The following is an 8253-nucleotide window of genomic DNA, read 5'->3' as shown; positions in this document are numbered from 1 at the left end:
TCAATATGAGGCCATCTCCTTTAAGGCAAAACGTTGGAAGATGCAAATGTATTTAATCCCAGCTCACAACACTCGGGTCAGAATAAAGACACTTTTTTTGGCATTAATAGTGTGAGTGAGTAGTTTCCGGGTTCTTGTGTTTATCAGCAATAAACAGTTGGAACTACTGGAAGGAACAGTCAGTCCCAAATCTTGTATGAAGGGTACAGTTAGAGCTTGTCACAAGGCTATCTAATGCACAGTAACAAAAAGTTGATATATGCATATATGTAGAAAAGAAAGAGAGAGAAAAAAAAAAGTTTGTTTGGTATGAAATGATAAACATTTTTCATATGTTGTTGGGGCAACTTATGTATGTAACTATTATAAGTTATATTATAACTATTATATTAAAATTACATAAAAAATTTGAAGTATATGTGTCACTTATTATTTATACAAATCCTATATATCCTACAAAAAACTTTGAAAACTTTGGAAATGAATTATTATGTATTCAAGGTGTAAGAAAAGAAATTTAATACCTTTTACTTGATGGTTACACCAAAAAAAAAAAAAAAAAAAAAATTCAGTCCTTAAATCAAATGCTTTTAAAAAATTATATGAAACTAACATAGACACAAATATATAATTTCTATGAAATTTGATAGGCTAAATGCGGTTTACACCATATTTTAAAAAGATTTCTCACTTTTATTATCCCGGACAACTTTATTTGTCAGCGACCCATATATATATATATATATATATATACACACACATACATACTTTACACACACTGGTGGCCAAAAGTTTGGAATAATGTACAGATTTTGCTCTTATGCAAAGAAATACTGGTACTTTTATTCACCAAAGTGGCATTCAACTGATCACAATGTATAGTCAGGACATTAATAACGTGAAAAATTACTATTACAATTTGAAAAAAATAACTAAATACAATTCAGAACTTCTTAAACTACTTCAAAGTGTTCTCATTAAAAAATCCTCCACATGCAGCAATGACGGCTTTGCAGATCCTTGTTATTCCAGCTGTCACTTTGTCCAGATACTCAGGTGACATTTCACCCCACACTTCCTGTAGCACTTGCCATAGATGTGTCTGTCTTGTCGGGCACTTCTCATGCACCTTACAGTCTAACTGATCCCACAAAAGCTCAATGGGGTTCAGATCCGTAACACTCTTTTCCAATTATCTGTTGTCCAATGTCTGTGTTTCTTTGCCCACTCTAACCTTTTCTTTTTGTTTGTTTGTTTTGTTTTGTTTCAAAAGTGTCTTTTTCTTTGCAATTCTTCCAATAAGTCCTGCACCCCTGAGTCTTCTCTTTACTGTTGTACATGAAACTGGTGTTTAGCAGGTAGAATTCAATGAAGCTGTCAGCTGAGGACATGTGAGGCGTCTATTTCTCAAACTAGGGACTCTGATGTACTCTTGACTAGTTGAACATCTGACATTCGACATCTCTTTCTGTCCTTGTTCTTTGTCTGTGAAGACTGTAGTGTACACCTTTGTATGAAATCTTCAGTTTTTTGGCAATTTCAAGCATTGTATAGCCTTCATTCCTCAAAACAATGATTGACTGACGAGTTAAGACATGCCAGTCTATTGCATACTTTGGCAACTCAAAAACAAACACAAAGACAATGTTAAGCTTCATTTAACAATCCAAATACCTTTCAGCTGTGTTTGATATAATGGCAAGTGATTTTCTAGTACAAATTTAACAATTTAGCATGATTACTCAAGGATAAGGTGTTGGAGTGATGGCTGCTGGGAATGGGGCCTGTCTAAATTTGATCAAAAATGACTTTTTCAAATAGTGATGGTGCTGTTTTTTTTTACATCAGTAATGTCCGACTATACCTTGTGATCAGTTGAATGCCACTTTGGTAAACTAAAGTACCAATTTCTTTCTGAAACAGCAAAATCTGTTCATTATTCCAAACTTGGAATGCCACCACACTCTCTGTCTGTGTCTGTGTCTGTGTGCGTGCGTGCATGCATGTGTGTGTGTGTGTGTGTCCACCCCCACAGCTCCCAATTGGTGATGGGGCAGTTGTGGAGAGAGTGGAGTGTTTTGGAAACCTGGGCAGTGTGCTTATGACCAGCTCCAGTTTGACAGCAGAGGTCTCATTCCGAATCAGTTGAGCGACATTATCTTTTCATCGGTTGAGTAACGCTGTGTGGAAGCTAACCGGTTTGTCGCTCCGCACGAAGCTTCAGGTATTCTCGGCCACGGTCATTCCCTCCCTTCTCTATCCTTGCGAAAAGTGGACCCCTCTAATGGAACATCTTTGTCGGTTAGAAACATTTAGCTGGCCTGCCTAAGATCCATCCTGGGTTTAACCAGGCTGGACTGTGTGAGGAGTTCACAAATCTTTGAAAGATGTGGACAAAGTCCCATCGGTGAGCTCCTCCGGCAGGCAAGGTTGCAGTGGCTGGGTAATGTAGCCCGCATGCCCGGCCACCGCAAGCTTTTGTTCGGCCAGATAGAGGGGGCTAAGCGGGCGTGGCATGGGCTGGAGAAGAGATGGAGTGATGTGGTACAGGAGGATGTGGAGCAGAGTGGACTTGCCGATGATTGGTACCAGCGGTGTCAAGATCGGCCTCTTTGGAGGAGGCTTGTGAAGGACGCTACTAGCCAGTTGGAGGCAGTTGCCCCAACAACAACGGAGGGCAGAGGAGTGACGCTCACAACAATGAGCAGAGCGCCGGGTGGCTAAAGCACAGCAAGTTGGCACAGTAGGGGGCACAGGTGGTTCATCAGTCAGTAGACACGTCACCTGTTGGATCTGTCCCGTCACCTCCTGCCATCGGGCGTTTGACACTTCACGTGGCCTAAACGTACACATAGACTGACACAAGCGTCATGGTGACGTCACCGCCCCTTAGTGGCGAATGCCGGTTGTTGTTGTTGTTGTGTGTATATATATATATATATATAGTTTATAATTTTATTTGTAATGTATAAAGATGTCCAACTTTATTAACTTTACAGTCTCTTTCAATATTATATTATAGTATTTATCACTATACTTACTAGTCTCATATATATATATATATATATATATAAATATATACACACACCACAGTTACTTCCGGTCCTTGAATCTGATTGGACGAGAGACGTTCCATGAGCACTGATGGTGTGACACCATCAGTACTCAGACGCTTCACTGTGTGTGTTTATCACTCTGCGTTCATGCTGTTCTAAACTAAAGTGTATCTGTTAGGCGTTACTGGCTTTATTCTTGAAATTACATATGTTACCCAGCAGGTGGTGCAAAATATATTTTTTGTTTGTAATATGAGCCAGTTGGTGAAGTAAAGTGAATCCGTTAGTCATTGTTTACATAGAACTGCGCTCCGTGATTGCTCGTATTACTAAAACATTACCAAATCTACGAAATAGCTTTAAACGGCTTTAAACTGACAACTTCAGGATTAAGGCTCATGCTGAGAGACACAACAGACTGATTTATTACAGAACTCAAGTGCTTACCTTTTATATGAGTTTCCACATTGGATACATACTGTTTAAAATGGTGGAGGACATCGCTGTTTCTATAGGGAATGACTCTTGTGCACCGGCTACCGCAAAATAGAGAGGAATATCCCCGCTTGAAATTTTTAAATTACTAATGAAGTCTTGGACGCATCATTTACCAGCAACGGCAGATTCTGATTCGTCACGTAAGAAAGTAGTTCCATGCACAAATGTGTTTTTATGACCGTACTCAGTTTTTCCAATTTTTTTCAAATGTACTTATTCATTGAACTGTAGTATAAGCAATATCACACTCGCAATCATGCTATATGGCCCTACATCAGCACTGCTGTGATTACCTACGGCACTCGGCCTGCGGCGTAATCACAGCAGTGCTGATGTAGGTTCATATCGCACTCTTGCTCCTGTCATATTGCTTAAATATATATATAATATACCACAATCCTGCTACTAACTTCAACTTCTAAATAATGTAGACAATATTAAAACACACCACTTTACAATCCACATACACATTAATGCACAACATAAGAAGGAAGCACATTTTGTAACACATGTAAAAAGACTAAAGTAAACTATTTAATGAATCTTTACACTGTAAACAAGCTAAACATATCACCTGCCGCTTTACACCGCAACACAAGCATCAAATGTTATTCAAACCAGAACTCTCCTGCACTTTTGAGGAGTATGTTCAAAACGATCACTGAACTAACCTCACACACGACGCTTGTTTTTACTCTGCTTATCTCTTTATCAACCATGGCTAAAAAAAAGAAACACTGTTTCTAATGTGGTCCACATTTAAGAAGGCATATGTAAATAAATGAGGAGGGAAACAACATCCACCAAAACACACACTGTGACAGGACATTTGCATTTAATGTGTCAGAAAGAGGAATTCGCCGCTTTTCATGCGTGCAGCAACATGATAACAGTTGCCTAACCTGTTGAAAGAAGTGTGTGGGATTTCAAAATAGGCTACTCGTGCGTCCACCTCTCACCTGTTAACTGAGTGTGAGGGGGACTAAAAGAGTCCTGATAAGATGTATTCTTATATAGGCTATAGTAAGTGCCTTTTTAAAAGTAAGTGCCTTTTTTAAATTACTGATAAGGAACCGCGAGTTAACTGCAGTTCTGGTGTTTAACCGCTAGATGTCACTAAAAGACTAATCCAATCCTGTTGTAAACCAGTGAATTTTCATCCTCAATAATGAATGCCACCGCGCATTGTCCAGCTAGAATAATGTATGACCATTTTACCCAAAAGACTGGGGGATAAAAGGTGTAAACTAGATTATTTTTCTGTGTGAATTAATATTCTGTGCTCACTATGGACTAGTTAACTCTTCACAAACAACAAGGTGACTGACACAAATTTGGCTGCTTAATGCATATTTATCAGAGCACTGTTTATTGAATCTTTACTTTGACTTAATTTATACTTTAGTGAAATAAACCCATCCACTTTTCAGCGTAAAGTTCATCACTTTAATTATAAATTTACAACTTAAGATTTCAACAAGCATTTTTTACTGTCTGTTGTCATTGCATATTTGAAGAATTCTTCTTTGTGACATTGTGTAATAACTATAAGTTATAAACATATACTAATGCTAAGTTCATATATGAATGACTATAAGCTGTATGAATCAAAGTTGCATTATAACTACTGAGTGGCTCTTTAGATGTGCTTTAAATTGTTTGAATGTCATCGCAATAGATTACAAATAGCTAATTTCACATATCTAGCCATTTTTGTTATTACTTTTAACCAACTGGTGTAGTGGAAGTCCTCAAGTTCAGAGTTTTTTTTTTTTTTTTAAATAATAAATAAATTATTGTATTATTATTTTTTCATATAATTTCAAACCTAACAAACATATATTGTGAATAATTTTTTCTTGTAAAAACAAAAGTGCTTGTCTAGCTTTAAAATAAATGGTTTACTAAATAAACTTGGTTTAATATTTAGTTTCTTAACGCAAAGGTATTCCTACATGTTTAAGTGTACTTGAATTGTCCAAATACCTTTTGGGGCCACTGTAAATTATCTGTTTAAAAATGTTCATGTTAATAAATATTATTATATAAGATCTTATTTTATATTTATTTTGTGTTTTAAGACATCTTGTTTTGAACCATTTTTTTGCAGGTCCTTAAGATTGACTTTCCTTGCATTCTGTGCACATTCCAAATGGGATTTGACACATTCCGACAGGGGCAGATGTGCACATGTGGAGCAGACGGGCGTGAAGTGTCTTGCTCCAGGGCACAAGAGCAGTTCCCCTGCCTTCCACTTCATAGTGATGCTTGCCATGACATCACCAAGAGTCTCTTTCTTAAAACTTCATGAAGCTCAGAGCTGAATAAAATGCTGTTAGCACACAGGCTGAATGCAGTGCACAGTTGGAAAATGCTTTAAATGGGTGTATTAGCCCTAGAACACATCTATTTCCCCCCAAGGCCACCATAAGTGTCCTTGGAGAAAACATAAGAAACTATCTTCACTTGAACATGTTTAGAAAGATTTGTGTCTGATGTGAATGAAACAAAAGCGTTGAGTAATCATGTAGTTTTTGATGGTTTTTGTTCATTTTGGAACACGTTTTCAATGCGACATGAATATTTGAGCAGCCTGCAACAGCTAATTTAATCATTTAACAGCTGTTACAATTACTCGGGCTTCCACACCAAGATCTGCCTGCAAGAACTGAATGTCAATTGTTATTGTTAGTTGAAAGATTTGGAACAAAGAATATTGAAAAGGTATGATTCTCTTATTTGATTTTATTCATTTTTAATCTTATTCTATTTTATTTATTGGATTTTCTTGTTTCGACTAACGTGAAGTTCCTTCCTTATTTCTTTCTTTCTCTCTCTTTCTTCATTCCTCTCTTCCTTCCTTCCTCTCTCTCTCTCTCTCTCTCTTTCTTTCTACCTCCTTTCTTCCTTTCTTTCTTTCTTCCTCCTTCCTTCCTTTCTCTCTCTCTCTTTCTTTCTACCACCTTTCTTCCTTTCTTTCTTTCTTCCTCCTTCCTTTCTCTCACTCTCTCTCCCTCTCTCTCTTTCTTTCTTTCTTCCTCCTTCCTTCCTTCCTTTCTCTCTCTCTCTCTTTCTTTCCACCACCTTTCTTCCTTTCTTTCTTTCTTCCTCCTTCCTTTCTCTCACTCTCTCTCCTTCTCTCTCTTTCTTTCTTTCTTTCTTCCTCCTTCCTTCCTTCCTTTCTCTCACTCTCTCTCCCCTCTCTCTTTCTTTCTTTCTTTCTTTCTTCCTCCTTCCTTCCTTTCTCTCTCTCTCTCTCTCTCTCTCTCTTTCTTTCTTCCTCCTTCCTTTCTTTCTTTCTTTTCTGTCATTTCATTCTTACATCCTTTCATCCTTCCTTCATTCATTTTTCCTTCCTTTTTTCTTTCTTTTTCCTCTTCCTTCCTTTCTTTCTTTCTTTCTTTCTTCCTCCTTCCTTTCTCTCTCTCTTTCTTTCTTCCTCCTTTCTCTCTTTCTTTCTTTCTTTCTTTCTTCCTCCTTCCTCTCTCTCTTTCTTTCTTTCCTTTCTTTCTTTCTTTCTTCCTCCCTCTTTCTTTCTTCCTCCTCCCTTTCTCTCTCTCTTTCTTTCTTCCTCCTTCCTTCCTCTCTCTCTCTCTTCCTTTCTTTCTTCCTCCTTCCTTCCTTTCTCTCTCTCTTTCTTTCTTCCTCCTTCCTTCCTTTCTCTCTCTCTTTCTTTCTTCCTCCTTTCTTCTTTCTTTCTTCCTCCTTCCTTCCTTCCTCTCTCTCTCTCTCTTTCTTTCTTTCTTCCACCTTCGTTTCTTTCTCCCTTCATTCCTTCCTTTCTTTCTTTCTTTCTTCATCCTTCGTTCCTTTCTCTCTCTCTTTCTTTCTTCCTCCTTTCTTTCTTTCTTTCTATCTTCCACCGTCCTTTCTTTCTCCCTTCATTCCTTCCTTCCTTTCTTTCTTTCTTTTTTATTTCATCCTCTCTTTCTTTCTGTTGTTTTTTTTTTCATTAAAGCTTGCGTTGTTGAGAATCATGTGCTCATCTCATGTGTGGGTTCCAGTCCCACTGTTTTGGATCTGAGCAGAATGGTGTTGATGGTTTTGAATGTGACTTTGTGTTCTGCATTTTGGACGTAGCATGTTACAGGCTGTCTGTGGGTGGGTTGCACAGACCCCCACGAGCCTGCTGGTTGGTTATTGGGTCCAGACCATGACTAATCAAAACCCCACCAGGCTGACCAGATGGGGCCTTCAGACTGACCGAGAACAAGAGCAGGCCAACATTTCAGAGGACAATGTCTTCATTACGTAACTTTGTTCAAAGAAAAGTTTTAAACATATCATAATATTCGAAAGCCACACAGAGCACGAGAGGTGCCTTTTCTCCCCCTTGAGCAAAACATAGTTAAAAAAAGGTACCAGATAACATAACAATAAAAATCAGCGCTAAAGATTTTCAGATTAGCTGAGACTTGTGTGTGATAACACATGCAGGGCAAAAATAATAATCTTATGGCCCGGGACCAGTTTGAGAGATTTCTGGGCCAGTTGACTGAGCTGTCACTTGCTCATAATTGCAATCATGATAAATTAAGTTAGTTGATCTTGTACGTGTGGTTTTATCCATCTGGCTAACATGGATGCATTTTTGTCACTATTATGGCAGACTATTTGGAATTATTTTCAGTTAGAATAGAAAAATATAAGCTAATCAGCATGGTTTTGCATTATATTCCATAACTGTCTAGCAAAAGTC

Source organism: Xyrauchen texanus, chromosome 41 (assembly GCF_025860055.1).
Source record: "Xyrauchen texanus isolate HMW12.3.18 chromosome 41, RBS_HiC_50CHRs, whole genome shotgun sequence".
Classification (NCBI taxonomy): Eukaryota; Metazoa; Chordata; class Actinopteri; order Cypriniformes; family Catostomidae; genus Xyrauchen; species Xyrauchen texanus.
Note: the sequence above shows the minus strand (reverse complement) of the source record.